Genomic DNA, 19,957 nt, shown 5'->3' on the forward strand with positions numbered 1-19,957 from the left:
GCATCATGCTTTGGGGCTATGTTGAAACTGGGGCCTTAGTCAAGGTAGAGGGAATTATGAACAGCTCCAAATACCAGTCAATATTGGCACAAAACCTTCAGGCTTCTGCTAGAAAGCTGAACATGAAGAGGAACTTCATCTTTTAGCATGACAATGACCCAAAGCATACATCCAAATCAACAAAGGAATGGCTTCACCAGAAGAAGATGAAAGTTTTGGAATGGCCCAATCAGAGCCCAGACCTGAATCCGATGGAAAACCTGTGGGGTGATCTGAAGAGGGCTGTGCACAGGAGATGCCCTCGCAATCTGACAGATTTGGAGTGTTTTTGCAAGGAAGCGTGGGCAAAGATTACCAAGTCAAGATGTGCCATGCTGATAGACTCGTACCCAAAAAGACTGAGTGCTGGAATCAAATCAAAAGGTGCTTCAACAAAGTATTAGTTTAAGGGTGTGCACACTTATGCAACCATATTATTTTAGTTTTTTATTTTTACTTCCCTCCACTCAAAAGATTTCAGTTTGTTTTTCAACTGAGTTGTACAGTTTATAGGTCACATTAAAGGTGGACACATTTCTGAAATGATTTATCTTTGTCTAATTTTTTTACATCACAGAAACTTGTCATTTTAACAGGGGTGTGTAGACTTTTTATATTCACTGTATTTAATTGGATTCTAGTCTATTTTTTTCTATTCTATTCTCTGTGTACACGTGGTGGGATTTTTTTATTGTTCTTTAGGTTTATATAATTGAAACTTCCTCGTTCAGAAAATATGTTGCATATGCATGCGCAGGTAAATGCCAATGCAAAGAAGCAATATCTTTTACAAAAGCATCGCCAGGTACAGCTATTCACTTATACGGCAGGCTGTATGCAGCATGTGTGGCTCCTTGGCCAGGGGAAAGTGATAGGAAATTGCGCTAGGCATATAAAATGCCTGTTATAGATCCATGTGCATGAATCGTCCAATGATGGGCCCCTTGCACACAAGGCCAGCTAGGAGCAGTGAGCTTTTCGATCATGTGACCACTGTGATAGTCTATCACGGTCACATGACCCTAAACCCCGCCTCTCCACATCACAAACCCTTTAATGAGTCAAGACATGCTAAGGGGTTAATGTGCCTGGGAGGGAAAGGAGCATCATCTATCCGTACTGCAGGACGCCTGTCAAAGTCCTGGGTGGGGGCAAATACTGTACGGAGAGGTATCGGGGTTTAGGTCTCATTCAGGGATCGTTCAGGTGCATTCAAGAACGAAAGTCTGATATGCAGAAGACCTGTGTTCCAGAGCCTTTTCCCTGAACACACAGGGTCCTAAACAATGTTCCCTCCTGGCAACCTCTTATAGACTGACAAGCTGCCCAGGGTATAGAAATAATGAGGCCATGTTAGGGGCATGCATTCGCAACAGTGCTAGGATTGATAGGACTACATGTACCATCATTCCTACCACAGTTGATCATGCATGCCCCCAAGAAAGGTAATTCAGAGGATTTGTCTACTGTAGCATTACCCCTGTAGGGGCTGCTCGATGATGTTTGTCCCCAGTGGTTGCCCAAACCTTGCAAGCCTCCCGTCACCTCTGACACTCTGGGTTCAGACATATTTCAATTGTAGAGAATAATAATACAAGAGACACAGTTCTTTAGTAACACCTCTATATTAGATTTGTTCAACAGAGTAAACCAAAGGAATAATAAGTTTAGGATGCACACCCCCAGTTAACGCATGTAGCACCCTCCTAGTTTAGATAGGGGGAGCTAGATCCTAATGGTTATACAGGAGCTGGTTAGCAGCTCAGGTGTAGTAGCCAGAGGTGTCTAGTTGTGATCAGGGCTGAGAGGCTCTGCAGGTCAGCCCCTCTTGAATTTCCCTCTGCTCTGATGCTTTCGGAGGAAGACCTTGGAGGCAGTGAGTGGATCTGAGGAGTGACTGGCTGCATTTTTGAGGGACCTCAGCCAATCCCCAACAGAAGGCTTGGCAAGGGGCTGGACTCCCTTACAAAGTGTTGGAGCCTGCTCTGTGGCAGCAGTGTGTGGTGGGAGAGGTGTAGAGAATAGAGAGGAATATGTGAGGCTGGAGGAAGAAGGGTGAGGCCTGCATGTGAGCCTGGAGGTAAAAAGGAGGAAAACTCAGGACTCACTGGCCCCCTGGATGAGGGCCACCCATATGGCAGGGAAGGAACAGCTGATAGGCCTGGTAGCAGAAGCCAACCCGCAAGCACTACAGGAGAGGATCTGAGTGAGTACACCTGCCCCCCCGGGTGGATAGGGGACGGGGCACTCTGGTGAGAAACCAGATTAACCCCCTACTAGACCCATTTAAAGGAACAAGAGACAAATCCTCTGCTCAGAAAAACCTCCAGATTGCTGGGTGAAGAGGAGCATTTCATCTAGGGTCTGGGGTGGAACATCAAGGAGACACTGGCTAGCTTTTCAAAAGAGACCGTGTTACAGAAGAGAAGTTTGTGAGTTCCAGGAAAGTTGTCCTCAGTTATCGGTTCCCTTGAGCATTCAGTATTAAACAAATCCCCTCAACAAATTCCCTTGGGCATCCAATAAACAACAAATCCCTCAATAAACAACAAAACCAAAGCTCAAGGGCTGATTTCTGACTCTGAAGCAAGTTTGTGTGGAAAATGCTGAATGCCTGTCTGTGCGGGACAGGGCGTAGTGCTACAGTTGCAATAAAAAGCATGTGAACCCCTTGGGATTACGTGGAGTTTTGCATGAATTGGGCATAAAATGTGCTCTGAACGTCATCTAAGTCACAACAAAAGAAGAACACAGTCTGCTGAATATAATACTACACAAACATTAGATGTTGCCATGGTTTAATTGCACATAACATGTAAACATTCAGAGTTCAGGGAGGAAAAAGTATGTGAGGCCCTAGCTTAATGACTTCTCCCAGAGCTAATTGGAGCCAGGAGTGAGCCAACCTTGACTCCAATCAGTGTGATGATATTGGATGTGTTCCTGACAGCTGTCCTGCCCTTAAAAAACACACATCTGTTTTGGGTTTACTGGTTTCAAGAAGCACTGTCTGATGTGAACCATGCCTCGCAGAAAAAATCTCTCAGAAGACCAACGATCAAGAATTGTTGACTTGCATGAAGCTGGAAAGGGTTACAAAAGTATCTCCAAAAGCCTTGATGTTCATGTGTCCACGGTAAGACAGACTGTCTACAAATGGAGAAAGTTTAGCACTGTTGCTACTCTCCCTAGGCGTCCTGTAAAAATGACTGCAAGAGCACAGCGCAGAATGCTGCATGAGGTAAAGAAGAATCCCAGAGTGTCAGCTAAAGACCTACAGAAATCTCTGGCACATGCTAACATTTTTGTTGACACATCTACAATAAGGAAAACATTAAACAAGAATAGAGTACATGGGAGGACACCACGGAGGAAGCCATTGCTGTCCAAAAAGAATATTGCAGCACGTTTGAAGTTTGCAAAAGAGCACCTGGATGTTCCACAGCACTACTGGCAAAATAAACTGTGGGCAGATGAAACCAAGATTGAGTTGTTTGGGAAGAACACACAACACTATGTGTGGAGAAAAAAAGGCACAGCACACCAACATCAAAACCTCATCCCCACTGTAAAACATGGCGGAGGGAGCATCATGATTTGGGGCTGCTTTGCTGCCTCAGGGCCTGGACGGATTGTTGTCATTGATGGGAAAATGAATTCCAGAGTTTATCAAGACATTTTGCAGGAAAACGTACGACCATCTGTCCGTCAACTGAAGCTCCGCAGAGGATGGGTGATGCAACAGGACAATGACCCAAAGCATACAAGTAATTCAACAAAACAATGGCTGCAACAGCACAGAATACGCCTTCTGGAGTGGCCCAGTCAGAGTCCTGACCTCAACCCGATTGAAATGCTGTGGCATGACCTTAAGAGAGCGATTCACACCAGACATCCCAGGAATATTGCTACACTGAAACAGTTTTGTGAAGAGGAGTGGTCCAAAATTACTCCAGATCGTTGTGCAGGTCTGATCTGCAACTACAGGAAACGTTTGGTTGAGGTTATTGCTGCCAAAGGAGGGTCAACCAGTTATTAAATCCAAAGGTTCACATACTTTTTCCTCCCTGTACTGTGAATGTTTACATGTTATGTGCAATTAAACCATGGCAACATCTAATGTTTGTGTAGTATTATGTTCAGCAGACTGTGTTCTTCTATTGTTGTGACTTAGATGACGTTCAGAGCACATTTCATGCCCAATTCATGCAAAACTCAATGTAATCTCAAGGGGTTCACATACTTTTTCTTGCAACTGTACACACATAAAAGCATAACACTGGCACAATACAACAGTAAATTAGCAATGTTTAACAGATTATACAGTCATGAGAAGTCAGCTTCAACTATTTAATTGCAACACTGTCAGTAAGAGGGGGGGAATGAAAAGACTTGTTGACTCATTAAGTCCCTCTGGGCTACCAGCACTACAAGGGTTATACAGAGAATTATGTAAATGTATACTTCAGCATAAATATATGTAGCTATCCTAGTTTGAACAACAATGGCCTTAGAAAGGAAGAGGTCCCTTTAACTAGACATTGCTGCCTGAGTCCTGTGATGTAAAAAGTTCCTAATATGGTAGGCTGTCTTCTGCTAGCAATGGTGGGGCCCATAAACATTAATGAATACTGGTAATTCAATGAAGTTAGACAGATAAGCTGGTTGTACTGCTCAAAACAAAGTTATCCTGTTAACTGAGTTTTAAAGGTGTCTGCATGCAGAGTCTCTAGAGTGATGACAGAAAGAGGCTGCTTACCAAACCTATGGATAGTACTGCCTTCTAGGAACAAGAGTTCTTGCGCAGGCTCTTGACTTTTGCGGAGAAGTGCAGAGTTGCAGCATGACAGCACAGCAAGCAGTGATGTCTGTATGAGAACTGGACAATAACAGTCCTGTTGCAGAGAAGGCTGATACAATCTTGGATTGGCCATTGGTGTCACTGCTTTGTAGTTCCCGCAGCAGCAGGCCCATAATCTTTCTCTGTAGGTGAATGGTGTCCAGCTCTGAATCCCCCGCCATGAGAGCAAGTCAGTTTCAGTTCATTTTTTTCTTTTTACTTTTTTTTTTCATTTTTTAACTTTTTTTATTTTTTACTACTCTTTTTTTGCATGCTTTCATCAGAGTAGTTCATTGTCACCATAGTAACATGTACTACTCTGAGGGGGTGATCAGGGATTATTTTTTTACACTGTTAACAGCAACGTTTCCAACTGTCACGGGTTAACCATTCATGACAGTTGTGATCACTACTTGTAATCTGTGATTGGTTGCAGCTAATCACATGGTGCAGGGAGCTGTGAATAGCCAAGGTACCATGTGATAGCTGTGGGCCAATTCATAACAGCTTTGTTGACATTGTGATCGCATAGCAATCACATGATCATCGGGCCCCAAGTATCGGGATCCGCGTTCTGCTGTGTCCACTATGTGCCCCCCTTTAACTCAAACAGGCAAAATCACGTACATGTACGTGATTTTGCCTGCATGTGCCGACCTGTCGCAGCATATACAGTGGGGCAAAAAAGTATTTAGTCAGCCACCAATTGTGCAAGTTCTCCCACTTACAAAGATGAGAGAGACCTGTAATTGGCGTCGTAGGTAGACCTCAACTATGAGAGACAAAATGAGAAAAAAAATCCAGACAATCACATTGGCTGATTTGGAAAGAATTTATTTGCAAATTATGGTGGAAAATAAGTATTTGGTCAATATGAAAAGTTCATCTCAATACTTTGTTATATATCCTTTGTTGGCAATGACAGAGGTCAAACGTTTCCTGTAAGTCTTCACAAGGTTGGCACACACTGTTGCTGGTATGTTGGCCCATCCTCCATGCAGATCTCCTCTAGAGCAGTGATGTTTTGGGGCTATCGCTGGGCAACACGGACTTTCAACTCCCTCCAAAGGTTTTCTATGGGGCTGAGATCTGGAGACTGGCTAGGCCACTCCAGGACCTTGAAATGCTTCTTACGAAGCCACTCCTTTGTTGCCCGGGTGGTATGTTTGGGATCATTGTCATGTTGGAAGACCCAGCCACGTTTCATCTTCAATGCCCTTGCTGATGGAAGGAGGTTTGCACTCAAAATCTCACGATACATGGCCCCATTCATTCTGTCCTGTACATGGATCAGTTGTCCTGGTACCTTTGCGGAGAAACAGCCCCAAAGCATGATGTTGCCACCCCCATGCTTCACAGTAGGTATGGTGTTCTTTGGATGCAACTCAGCATTCGCTCTCCTCCAAACACGATGAGTTGTATTTCTACCAAACAGTTCTATTTTGGTTTCATCTGACCATATGACATTCTCCCAATCCTCTTCTGGATCATCCAAATGCTCTCTAGCAAACTTCAGACGGGCCCGGACATGTATTGGCTTAAGCAGGGAGACACGTCTGGCACTGCAGGATCTGAGTCCCTGGCGGCGTAGTGTGTTACTGATGGTAGCCTTTGTTACGTTGGTCCCAGCTCTCTGCATGTCATTCACTAGGTCCCCTCATGTGGTCCCGGGATTTTTGCTCACCGTTCTTGTGATCATTTTTACCCCATGTTGCATGGAGCCCCAGATCGAGGGAGATTATCAGTGGTCTTGTATGTCTTCCATTTTCTAATTATTGCTCCCACAGTTGATTTGTTCACACCAAGCTGCTTGCCTATTGCAGATTCAGTCTTCCCAGCCTGGTGTAGGTCTACAATTTTGTTTCTGGTGTCCTTCAACAGCTCTTTGGTCTTCACCATAGTGGTGTTTGGAGTGTGACTGTTTGAGGTTGTGGACAGGTGTCTTTTATACTGATAACAAGTTCAAACAGGTGCCATTGATACAGGTAATGAGTGCAGGACAGAGGAGCCTCTTAAAGAAGAAGGTACAGGTCTGTGAGAGCCAGAAATCTTGCTTGTTTGTAGGTGACCAAATACTTATTTTCCACCATAATTTGCAAATAAATTCTTTCCAAATCCGCCAATGTGATTGTCTGGATTTTTTTTCTCATTTTGTCTTTCATAGTTGAGGTCTACCTATGATGCCAATTACAGGCCTCTCTCATCTTTTTAAGTGGGAGAACTTGCACAATTGGTGGCTGACTAAATACTTTTTTGCCCCACTGTATACTGTGGCTGGTCAGTAAGTGGTTTAAATGAATGCACGGGCTTTCTCTTATTGGACAAGGTGGAGATTGAGACATCATTGCCCCGCATTTCTACCTCAGCCAATCAGAGAATGCTTTGTATTCACTGAAAAAAATACAAGAAATGCATGTTCTGTAAATGGTGGTGTAGCAATCATGCCCACAGAGATGGATGCGGTTCAACCATTTTAGCTCCAATCTCCATCTTGGCAAAGGATCCTCCATCTTGTACAAACATATCCCCCTCATTCTCATTCTTCCTCTCTGTTCAGCCACAGTGACATATGGCCTGTGTGTTGGCAGTGTCACAGGAGGCCTGAGCACAGCAGGGAGCCCCGAGCTATAAAACCCCCAAGGGAGCTGGGGCCTCGCTGTCCAAAGAACCTGTGCAATCTAGCACATCGTAAAAAGATAACACAAGCCTTCCCCTGAGTTCAAACACATTCAAAACACTTTTAAAATCCATTTTCCCCCCTGTTTAATATCTTGGAATATGAGAGACTTACATAAAAACCAGGTATATCTTCAGATTGGCCACAAGAAGACAAACAGTTTGATATGTCACACTCCCTAACTGGAATATCTAGGACAGCAGAAAATTACATCTCTTGAACCCTTCAAATATATATTTCATAGCTAACCGTTCCTCAGATGCGTCTGCATAGTAATCTACCCGCGGGCGGAATGTCACTTGTGCATAGGAAAAGTTATGAGCAAAATATGAACTATGAGAGATTTTGGCTCTAGTTTAGGTATCTGCCCAGACGATCCCTCCCTAAACAGGGCATTGGTCCTTGACTTCAGAGACACCCCCTGCTGGGGAACAACAAAATGGGCTGTCAGGCCTAAGAGAACTAAGTTGAAGAATTCTCCCTTTTAACATCAGAACCACCTTGGGAGACAGTGCCCTTTTGCTCTGAAACTTGACCTGCTTAACCCAGGACTTTGGCAAGTACTTTAACCCTCTAACTTCTCTCTGTTATCTCTTTGCTGTGCTTCTCTGTATATTTATATATATATTGGTTACATCTTTTTTCTGTAAATATTTTTATTGCACCCTTTTGACCTTTTAGTAATAAATCTTTCTTTCTGAAAGTGTAGAACTGTTTCTATAGCTTGTTAATGCAACTTACGAATTCCTGCCTCTAAAAGAGTGCTACTGTGTTTGTTTAACCCTCTGTATAACCTGTCTGCGGTGACCGTGCTATACAGATGATTATCTCAACCATTATAGAGTTATAGCTGATATTGTCGAGTTTACTCTTTCTCTGTACAAAAAGCAGGTGGTGGCAGTGTGAAGGGTTAATTGCGTAATTAACCTCACCCAGTAACAAGCGCATTCAGGCTGCCGGTACATCAATTGGTGGTCCATTAGCTGGAAAATCGTTGTGCAGGGTGCAGCTGGGTGTGGCATTGTTATGCACGTGACATCGCAGTTTTGATTGGCTAGTCCTTCGGTCATGAGTTTGGTGAGAAGGTCAGGGGTCTGACGCTGCGATCGTCACAGGTGGAGGTTCCAAGCGAGTGACCCCTTTGGCCAGTGTGTAGAGGGAAACCTGCTCAGCAGAGGACCAGAAATACAGGTGCTATGACTGTAGTAGGGTTCCCACCTCATCACTTTAAACCCAAACACAAACTTATTACACAGGTTCTGAGGCCAATTTATTAAATTTAAGTTAAGTCACCGGTTACACCACTGCAATTTAAAATCGCGCAATTTGTGTGCAATATCAGGTGCGATTTCTGAAGACTTTATTGCTACTTGTGAAGATTTACAACTTTTACTTTACTCTACTTTTGGTGCAATTTGCATAGACATCTGTGTCAGATATCTTGCAAATTGCAACTCAAATTGGCATGTCACCCGACTTTTAAATTGTGCAACTTCACTGTAAGTCGCACGATTTAAAAGTCAGGATCGGTTTGACCGCAGGGGTGAGTTTAACCGCTTCCCGTCAAAAGTACTACTACAGGGCGGCACGGGTGCACAAAATCACGTATATATATATATACACGTGATTTTCCATTTCCGGGTAGGGGGCACGCGCTAGGTGCATGCACGCCCTACCCACACTGCCATTCGCGGCCGCGGCTGTCAATCACAGGGTCCCGGTGGATGATTACTAGCTAATGCTTGTTGATTGCCGAGCATTTCCGACAGGGGAGAGAACTGTTTGTAAACAAAACAGTTCTCTCCCGTCAGCTCCCAACTTACAGTGAAGCACAAACACACAGCCCCACAATAAGACACAGACAGCACACAGTTAACCCTTTGATCACCTCACGTTAACCCCTTCCTGCTCAGTGTCGTTAGTACAGTGTCAGTGCTTTTTATTAGCACTGATCACTGTATTGGTGTCACTGGGGATGACAGTGACACCAAGTCAGTTCCCCCCAGTTTCAGAATGCCCGCCGCAGTACTGATTTTTAAAATTTTTTTATTGGACATGTTTAATAGCAAAAAGTCAAAAATATTGTTTTTTTCTCAAAGTTGTCAGTCTTTTATTTTTATAACACAAAAAATGTAAAAACACAGAGGCAATCTAATACCACCGAAAGAAAGCTCTATTTGTGGGACAAAAAGGACATAAATTTAATTTGGGTACAGCGTTGTATGACTGCACAATTATCAAAGTAACGCAGCACCGTAACACATAAACTGGCCTGGTCAGGAAGGGGGGTAAATCCTCAGGAGGGCAACTGGTTAAAGCGGAGTTCCAGCTGAAAAACATAAAAGTCAGCAGCTACAAAAACTGTAGCTTATGACTTTTAAAATACAGACACTTACCTGTCCCTCAGTCCAGCGGTGTCCTCACCACGGCTGGTTTCACAGGCCGTCTTCTCTCCCTGGTGCCAGCATCTTTAGTGTGGGCACCCGGCTGTGACAGCTTGCGGCCTCACAGCTGGGTGCCCACTGCGCATGTGCGAGAAGCGCTGCACTGGGACCTGTCACGTGTCCCAGAAGACTACGGGGAGGACAACTTCTTCTTCTGATTGCTTAGGTGATTTCAGCGGAAGTGGGAGCAGGTACCTGTCAAATTCGGGTACCCGCTCCCCAAAGGTGCTAATCCTTAATAGGAAGCGGGGGGGAGGGAAGCATTAAAGCAGAACTTTCTCTTTTGGGTGGAGCTCCGCTTTATTTACCACCTTAATCAGCCACAGGACCTGTGTAATTAATATGTGTTTGGGTTTAAAAGGATGAGGTGAAGGGGAAAATCCCAGGATTTTTACTGTCCTTAGACATATATATAGCCTTTGATTCTCTATCCTGGGAATATCTGCGGTTTGTGCTGTCTCGGGGTTTTGGGGATTCTATTCTCTCTTGGATTCAAGCCTTGTATTCTTCCCCTTCGAATTCGGTTAAATACATTGGGTATTTCTCAGATCCCTTTCCAATCTGGCGATGGAGGAGACAGGGCTGCCCCTATCGCCGACGCGTTTTGTCCTGGCGCTTGAGCCGTTTGCTTTAGCGCTCCGGGCTGATTGTAATATATCAGGTGTTCCATATGCGGGACAGAAGTTCAAGATGAACCTTTTTGTAGACGATGCCCTCTTGACTCTCACTAATCCACTGACGATGCTTCCAAATTTGCAACAGGTTCTTGTGCGTTTCTCCTTGATTTCAGGTCTCCGTAATAATTTGGATAAGACTGTCGCTCTCAATATTACTTTGACCTCCGAATTGGTTTCGCGCCTACAAATCCACTTCCCTTACAACCTGCCTTCCTCTTCTCTTGCATACTTAGGCATTTGCTTGACCCCCACCTATGGCTCGTTGTTTTGTTGTGAATTATTATCCATTGCTTTGCTCTGTGTCCTCTCTTATGCTCTTCTGGCAATTTCCGCACCTTTCTTGGATAGGAAGGGTTAACTCAGTGAAAATGACTATCCTGCTGAATTTGTTGTACTATTTTCGCACCCTCCCAGAGTGGGTTCCTTCTCATTTCCTTCGGTTGATTCAGGCGAGGATTCCCTGAGGCTGACCTTGCTTTTTGATTCTTATGGATTACCTGCAGGATATTATGCTCTGATGTGAGTGCTTCTTTTGAATATTTTTGGATTTCATTTAATAAAAGCTATATCACACTATTAGCACCATCTTGCTTCCCTGGCTTGTTATTACGCGAGCCTCCTTAAGGTGGATCTACATCTAGTGTCTGAGCGACAGTGGACCCATTGGTGAGTCCTGAGGTGGACCGGGAGCGTGACTAAATATCATCTCTGAGAGTCTGCCAAGGCGTTCTGATGACATCATACCGGTGACCAGACCCTGATGTTTTCTACAGATTATATACATACAACGCGCAGTTTGTATGTAGTTCTGGCAAGCACATTATAATACCATTACCACAAGGAATTTGCTATTAAGGTTTTTTCACCTGACCAGTTCGGCTACTTGGTGGACTTCTTTATCACCTTATGGAGCATTTCTGATATATATTAATTTTGTTTTTGGAGGACTCCTTATCTGGGACTTTATTAATCTCTTTTTTGTTTTATTATACATGAATCATGGTTTCATATAATAACATCTAGCGCTGCATATTCAATGTTTTAAATCTGTTACTGAGGTATACCTTTTATGCTAGCAGCTTGTCATTTTATTTCAATTTTTTACCTAACTAATCTAGTTGCGCTCATTCAATTTGTTGTATTTATTATCAGGTGAGCCAGATTGCCCCACTATGTTGCACGCTTTCTCTGACATTCCTCTCTTAGTCCTGCTGGAACTGCCTAATTGTGCCCCTATTGCGACATCGACGCTTCTATGGCTTCCCCCCGCCCTATAACACTGAGTTCAATTTTGCTCCATGGCCTACAAGTGTGGGACTCGGTCTGCTATTCCAGTGGCCTGATGTCACCTTTCCTACCTTTTCTCCCAATTATTAACAACCTTCTCTTCCCGCAGGGTTTAGATCAACCAAGGGCATTTTCTTGGTGGGTGGCCAATGGTTTTTCACAGCTACGACACTTTTTGACTTCTTGGTCCTTCCCCACCTGGAATTATTTTCGGGAGTCACAGGATGTTCCTTCGGTGGAATTTTTTCATTACCTTCAATTGTGGCACTGGCTGACCGCACTTCCGCTGTCCCGTATCAAAAATCTGCTTTTGAACAGCTTTGCCAACAGCGTCGGGGCACCACGGGCCTTATTTCCCTTCTTTATGCAGCTTTGAACAGATGCTCGATGCATACTTCTCTCTCATATGTCGCTCAGTGGGAGCACGAGCTGGGGGCAGTTGTAGATCTGGAGGACTGGAATAGGGCCTGGTCACTTATAGCTAAATGTTCATTTAATACTACCAAGCTGGAGGCGGCATACAAAGTATTGTTTAGTTGGTATCGGGTTCCAGCTCATTTGGCCCCGGCGAACCCTGCCTGCAGTGATCGATGCTTTTGGGGATGTGGCCATCGTGGAGATGTTTTGCATATATGGTGGTCATGCCCGAGACTGATTTGTTTTTGGTCTCATGTATTTAGCCTCCTTTTCACCTTGTTCCATCTCTCCATACGCTGGGATGCACAGTATGCTTTGCTTCATTGTCCCATACCGGACCTCTTGGCTCATCAGCAGAAGTTGGCTTCCTATTTGTTCTTGTCGGACACTAGAATCGCTCAGGCATGGAAGAGCCAGTCTGTCCCTCTTCAGGGTGTGCAGGACCGTATGACCACTCTGATGCTCAATGAGCAGCTGTCGAGTATCTGTAACGACTCCCACTGGAAATTTTTGAAAATATGGGAGCCGTAGTTGACATATGCTTTTCCCACACTCCACCCGGCTAGTCTGGGTTTGTAATGTTGTTCAGTATTGGCGTTCCTGGACCCCTGCTCATGGTCTTGTCTTCTTCGTCCTTCTGTACTCCTCTTTCCTTTTCTATTTTTTTTTGAACATTCTTTATTTGAACAGCTTTTTTAGAATACAAATACAAAAATAAGGCACAGGAGTAGATGCCAGCAAATACGACAACGAACCAGGTGCGGTCCAATTGCATAAAAATTCAAATGATCAGTTTTACAAACAGCAAAAAAAAAGCACACTGGTCTGAGGGGTAATACAAACTGATCTGACAATTATCATAAACAAACAGCAATAGCATCCAAGACACCGATAAAGAAGAGGTATAGAGGGGGAAAGAAGAGAGAAAAAAAAGGGGGGGGGATGAGGAGAAGGAAGTAGAGAAGTGTAAAAGGAGAACAACGAAGGGACTTCAAGCCACTGATCGCAGCAAGGCAGCATAATCACTTGAGCAAGTAAATAGGGACCAATGAATCCATTCTGGCAAAACTGGGCCTCCTGACCCCGGTTACTTTCCATGAAGTGAATGTATTCAACCCTGGATAACCACATAGAAATAGAGGGGGGGGGGGCCTCCTGTTTCCAGAGAGCCGGAATACAGGCCGAGCAGCATTGAGCAAGTGCACCAACAGCACCGGAAACGTTTCCTAGAGAGATCAGAGTGGAGCAACAGATATCCAGCAGGGTCATTCTCCAGGTCAAACCCAGTCAGGTGCTGAATCAGAGTCCTCTTCCGTGCCCAAAAGGTAGTCAGTTTCCTACAAGACAAAAAAATATGTAAGAGCGAACCATCCTCCTCCCTACAGCGCCAACAAACCTTCAGGGCCTCAGGGAAGATCTTATGCAGGAGCAATGGAACCCTATACCACCAGGTAAGCAGTTTATACCCCAATTCCTGATATTTACTGGAGACGGAGGAACGATGGGTGAAATACAGGACGTGGTCTCTCTGTTTAAACGAAAACGTCCTGTGCAACTCCCACTTGAGAGGAAATGGTGGGACAAACTTATCACCTGGACGATTGATTGAGCGACCGGTAAGCCACCAATATAACATGTGAATTGGACTCGGAAGTAACGCAAAGATCCTCAAAAGGAGTACTAGGACCCAGGTCCACTCCCTTATGAGTCATGGAAGACAAGATCCTTTTCTATTTTTGTTTGGCTTTTGTATGGTGGTGGAGAGCTGCCTTTGGTTTGAGTTACTGTTTTTGTAATCTATGTGCCATTGATGGCCCGTGTGGGCACACCTTTTGCTCTGTTGGTATTAGAGCTTTGTTTTCTTTACTTTTTATGTGCAATTGATAGCCCGTGTGGGCATGTCTTCTTGAACTGTTTATAAATGAATAAAAACCATTGAAATACAAAAGGATGAAGTGGCAACCCTAGACTGTAATAGTGTCAACTGGTACATGGTTGTCAGCTTCTCAGGTACAAGCTATGCATACTTACATTGTGCCAAGCAGAACAGACCTATGCAATAAAGATTGTATCTGGGGTCCATGTTTATTGTAAATATGACATTTTCCTGCTTAGGTATAGCTGTGCTTTCACAATGCACACAGTACAGTGAACTAGGAGGCCAATGAACGTTCCACTCTCCAGCACTGAGTTCATAACACGTCCCAAAAAGCGTGTCTCCAGGCCATGGAACTCTCCCTTCCACTGGCGCCTTCCTCTGCCTGGCCACACCCACACAGCCTTTGCCTCCTCCAACATGGAGGCTCGGCACGGTCGGCGCCTATGGTGACGTCACTCTCCGGCGCCCTGTCTGTTTCTCAGCCCCCCTCTTGTCTCCTGTCTCCGGACGGATCGTCTTGTACCGGAGCCGCTCTTAAAGGGGCAATGTACCGAGACGGAGCCGCGGGACCCGGCTTAGGGGGTGAGACTGCGGGCTGAGCGGCGGGAGGAGACGGGAAGGGTGACTGTGCTGCCTGTCGGGGGAGGGGGGGAACCGACTGTGGGGTAACGGGGCAACAGCTGAGCCTGTCACGGGCCCGGTGTGAGGGGAGGAGCCAGTGTCTGCAGGGGAGAGGGAATCAGCCAGACTTTCATCCCATGCATCCATCATGTACAGATTAGAGGTGTGTATGGGGGAGGAGGAGGGGAGGCATCATCACACCTCATACATACATCATATCTATCTATCCATATATATATGAGGGGTGTATATGACTGGCTCTATATATAGAGAGGAATTCTTCATTCTCACATCCTATACATACATTGGAGGGAATTTACTTAGACTGGAGCGGATATGCATGGCAACCAATCAGCTTTGAGCTGTTACGTCTTCAGTTAAGGTTTGAAAATGAAAGCTCAAAGCTGATTGGTTGTCTTGCACAGCTTAGTAAATTGCCCTGAGGTAACACCATATACATGTCTGCAGTGGGTCTCTCTGTATTACTTGTATGGGAGGGAGGAGACATTACCTCACACCCCTTGGACTATAAATACACAACGATCAGCCATAACTTTTTGAGCACCCACCTTATATTGAGTAGGTCCCTTTTTACTGAAGGTATGTTGTGGTGTCCAGCACCAAGCTGCCAGCATCTGATCCAATAAGTCCTGTAAGTTGGGAGGTGGGGGCTCCATGGATCAGACTTTTTTAGTGCATCCCATAGGTACTCGATTGGATTGAGATCTGGAGAATTTGGAGGCCAAGTCAACGCTTCAATCTCATTGTGTTCCCCAAACCATTCTTGATTGCATCAGAGCAGACCACCTTTGTCCATTGCTCCGTGGTCTAGTTTTGACACATGCCCATGGAGGTTAAATTGCTGAAAAAGTTCAACTAAACCCATTAAATTAAAGTGGTTGTAAACCTCAGACATGAAATATGAACAAAGCATATCCTTCTATAGTGTGTACTTGACTAAGTCCAGAGCACCAAATGTAATTACCGTTTGCTACTTCGTTCCTTTGCCATCAGCATGGATCACTTCTGATAAGTTTTCTTGACACCAAGACAAAAATGGTGACAGAGGAGGAACCTCCAGCAGACTGACAGCCTCAGCTCTGTGAACTGTGTAGAGGGGTGTGTGTCTCTTCCCTCCAATCAGCTTTCAGACCTCTCCTCCACCCCCTACTTTTCAGAGCTGAGAGATCCTGTGTTAATTCTGCACTATGGATGGATGTAGGAGACATATGGCCGTAGATAAACATGTACAACTTATGCAAGATGATTTATTTAATCTCTGTATCACCTGAGGCCAATCACATCACTGGGTATATGTAAGGGTTTACAACCACATTAATGGTTTCAGAAAACAGTTACATTGCCAGCATGCCGGAAATACTAACTGTCACATTTTCCTGTGCTGTCAGCCAAACTGTCAAACCATGAAACTGCTGGTGTCATAACGGATCACATGTGCAGCACCATGGCAGATGCTGATCAAACAGAGGCTAAGATGGCAGCTTCCTTGGCCGAAAAGGAAAAGGGGGTTTAGTCTCACTTTAATGCTGGTTCTGATAGAAAGGTGTCACAGTTTTCTGTGTAGCCGTAGACCGGTCAGGGTGCCTATGCTGACCGTGTCCACAGCCAAAGCCATACAATGGGCAGGTGAGCATCAGAACTGGACCACAGAGCAATAGGTGCTCTGGTCCGGTTTTCTATTACATCATGTTGATAGCTGTGTGCATGGCTTACCTGGGGGAAGAGGTGGCACCAAGATACACTATGGGAAAAAGGCAAGCCAGTGGAGGCAGCATAATTCTTTGGGCATTCTATTGCTGGGAAACCTTGGGTCCTGCCATTCATGTGGTTGTTGCTTGACATGTATCACCTACCTAGACTTTGTTGCTGATGAAGTACACCCCTTCATGAAAACAGTATTCCCTGATGAGTCGCAACAAAGAGTTTGAGGTCTTGACTTGGCATCCAAATTCTCCAGATCACAACCCAATCAAGTATCTGTGGGATATGTTTGAAAAACAAGTCTGCTCCATAGAGGCCTACTTCACAAATTACAGGACTTAAACTGACTTCTACTGATATTCTACTGATGGCTTGGTGCAGCTAATACCGCATACCTTCAGAGGAGTGTCTCCATACCTTGATAGGTCAGAGCTGTTTTGGTGGCAAAAGGGGAACATACTCAATATTAGGTGGGTGGTCATAAAGTTATGTGTGATTATTTATATACTGTACACTATATTGCCAGACGTATTGGGCCAGCCCTACAAATCATTGGATTCAAGTGTTTTAATCACCTCCATGGCCACAGGTGTATAAAATCAAGCCCTTAGGCATGCAGACTGCTTCTACAAACATTTCTGAAAGAATGGGTCGCTCTCAGGAGCTCAGTGAATTCAACGTGGTACCGTGATAGGTTGCCACCTGTGCAATAAGTCCATCCATGAAATTTTTCTTTCTACTAAATATTCCACGGCCAACTGCTAGTGGTATTATAACAAAGTGGAAGCAACTGGGAACAGCAACTCGGCCACAAACTGGTAGGCCACGTAAAATGACAGAGTGGGGTCAGCGCATAGTGAAGTGCGCAGAAGTCACCAACTGTCTGCAGAGTAAATAGCTAAAGACCTCCAAACTTCGTGTGGCCTTCAGATTAGCACAACAGCAGTGTGTAGAGAGCTTCATGGAATGGGTTTACATCACCAAGTGCAATTCAAAACGTCAGATGCAGTGATGTAAAGCACACCGCCACTGGACTCGCAGTGAAGACGTTCTCTGGAGTGATGAATCACGCTTCTCTGTCTGGCGATTTCCAGGAGAACGATACTTGCCTGACTGCATTGTGCCAAGTGTAAAGTTTGGTGGAGGGGGATTATGGTGTGGGGTTGGTTTTCAGGGGTTGGGCTTGGCCCCCTAGTTTCAATGAAGGGAACTCTTAAGACGTCCGCATACCAAGACATTTTGGACAATTTCATGCTCCCAACTTTGTGGGGACAGTTTGAGGATGGCCCCTTCTTGTTCCAGCATGACTGTGCTCCAGTGCACAAAGCAAGCTCCATCAAGACATGGATGAGCGAGTTTGGGATGGAGGAACTTGACTGGCCTGCACAGAACCTGACCTCAACCTGATAGAATACCTTTGGAATGAATTAGAGTGGAGACTGCGAGCCAGGCCTTCTCGTCCGACATCAGTGCCTGACCTCACAAATGTGCTTCTGGAAGAATGGTCAAACCTTCCCATAGACACCCTCCTAAACCTTGTGGACGGCCTTCCCAGAAGAGATGAAGCTGTTATAGCTGCAAAGGGTGGGCCAACTCAATATTGAACCCTACAGACGAAGACTGGGATGCCATTAAAGTTCATGTGAGTGTAGAGACTGGCGTCCCAATACTTTTGGCAATATAGTGTGTGTAATATATATATATATATATATATATATATATATATATATACTCACCAGCCTCTTTATTAGGTACACTTGTTCAATTTCTTGGTAACACAAATTGCTGATCAGCCAATCACATGGCAGCAACTCAATGCATTTAGGCATCTATACATGGTGAAGATGACTTACTGAAGTTCAAACCGAGCATCAGAATGGGGAAGAAAGGGGATTTAAGTGACATTGAACGTGACATGGTTGTTGGTGCCAGACAGGCTGGTCTGAGTATTTCAAAAACTGCTGATCTGGGATTTTCATGTACAACAATCTCTAGGGTTTACATAGAATGGTCCAAAAAATAGAAAATATTAAATAAGCTGCAGTTGTGTGGACAAAAATTCCTTGTTGATGTCAGAGGAGAATGGGCAGACTGGTCCAAGATTATAGAAAGGCATCAGTAACTCAAATAACCAAGGAATGCAGTATACCATCTCTAAACACACAAAACGAACTTTGAAGCAGATGGGCTACAGCACCAGAAGACCACACTGGGTGCCACTCATGTCAGCTAAGAACAGGAAACGGAGGCTACAATTTGCACAGGTTCACCAAAATTGGACAATAGAAGATAGGAAAAACATTGCCTGGTCTGATGAGTCTCGATTTCAGCTGCGACATTCAGATGGTAGGATCCATCCCTTTCTGACTCCAGTGTCCCCATCTTCTGATGGCTACTTCCAGCAGGATAATGCACCATATCACAAAGCTCAACTCATCTCAAACTGGTTTCTTGAACATGACAATGAGTTCACTGTACTCCAACGACCTCCACAGTCACCAGATCTCCATCCAACAGAGGACCTTTAGGATGTGGAACTGGAGAGTCACATCATGGATGTGCAGCTGACAAATCTGCAGCAACTGTGTGATGCTATCATATCAATATGAACCAAAATCTCTGAGGAATGTTTCCAACACCTTGTTGAATCTATGCCATGAAGAATTAAAGCAGTTCTGAAGGCAAAAGGGGGTCCAACCTGATACTAGCAAGGTGTACCTGATAAAGTGGCCAGTGAGTGTATATTATATAGAGAGAGAGAGAGAAAAAAGTTAGTCGTCATACCTCACACCCTGTATACATACATTGGGGGGATTTTCTACTTTTACTGTTCTGTGCATAGTAACTAATCAGCTTCTAGCTTCAGTTTGTTCAGTTAAGCTGTGAAAATGAAAACTAAAAGCTGATTGGTGGCCATGGACAGCTACTACAGTGTTACTAATTCCCACTTCATTATATATTACTGGTAAAGCTATTGTGTCTGGAGAGGTTTTATCTCTTTCTCTCTCCCTGTATTACCTGTAAGGGAAGATGTATGGAGAGAGGAGAGGCATACGTAAGGATCACGTCCCGTACATACATGATAGGGTCTATTTATCAATATTTTCATCTAGACGAATGATTGACTCTTGGATGAATCATATGTGACAAATGTGGGAATCTTGGGTGAACTTATTGATAAAGCAGAACTAAACCCTCCTCTCCTTTTCAGCCAAGGAAGCTGCCATCGTAGCCTCTGTTTGATCTACAACTGCCATGGTGCTACACATGTGATCAGTTATGACTCCAGCCATTTGGTGGTTTGACACTTTGGAGGAGAGCACAAGCAAATGTGACAGTTAGCATTCCCGGCAT

At 44.6% G+C, this 19,957-nt stretch overlaps 1 protein-coding gene across 4 annotated transcripts in view; it reads left to right on the forward strand.

Annotated features, from left to right (window-relative positions):
- Positions 1-14,704: 14,704 nt before the first annotated feature.
- LOC149436934 (protein Wiz-like) overlaps positions 14,705-19,957 on the forward strand; it is a 129,899-nt gene continuing 124,646 nt past the window's right edge. For all 4 annotated transcript variants that reach the window (XM_089661259.1, XM_089661262.1, XM_089661261.1 and 1 more), the window contains exon 1: positions 14,705-14,842. The gene's annotated coding sequence lies outside the window, so the exon portion shown is untranslated. The remainder of the gene's footprint in view (positions 14,843-19,957) is intronic.

The sequence above is a fragment of the Staurois parvus genome, unplaced genomic scaffold, assembly GCF_062004578.1.
Source record: "Staurois parvus isolate SC_StPar_1 unplaced genomic scaffold, SC_StPar_1.0 ptg001328l, whole genome shotgun sequence".
NCBI lineage: Eukaryota > Metazoa > Chordata > Amphibia > Anura > Ranidae > Staurois > Staurois parvus.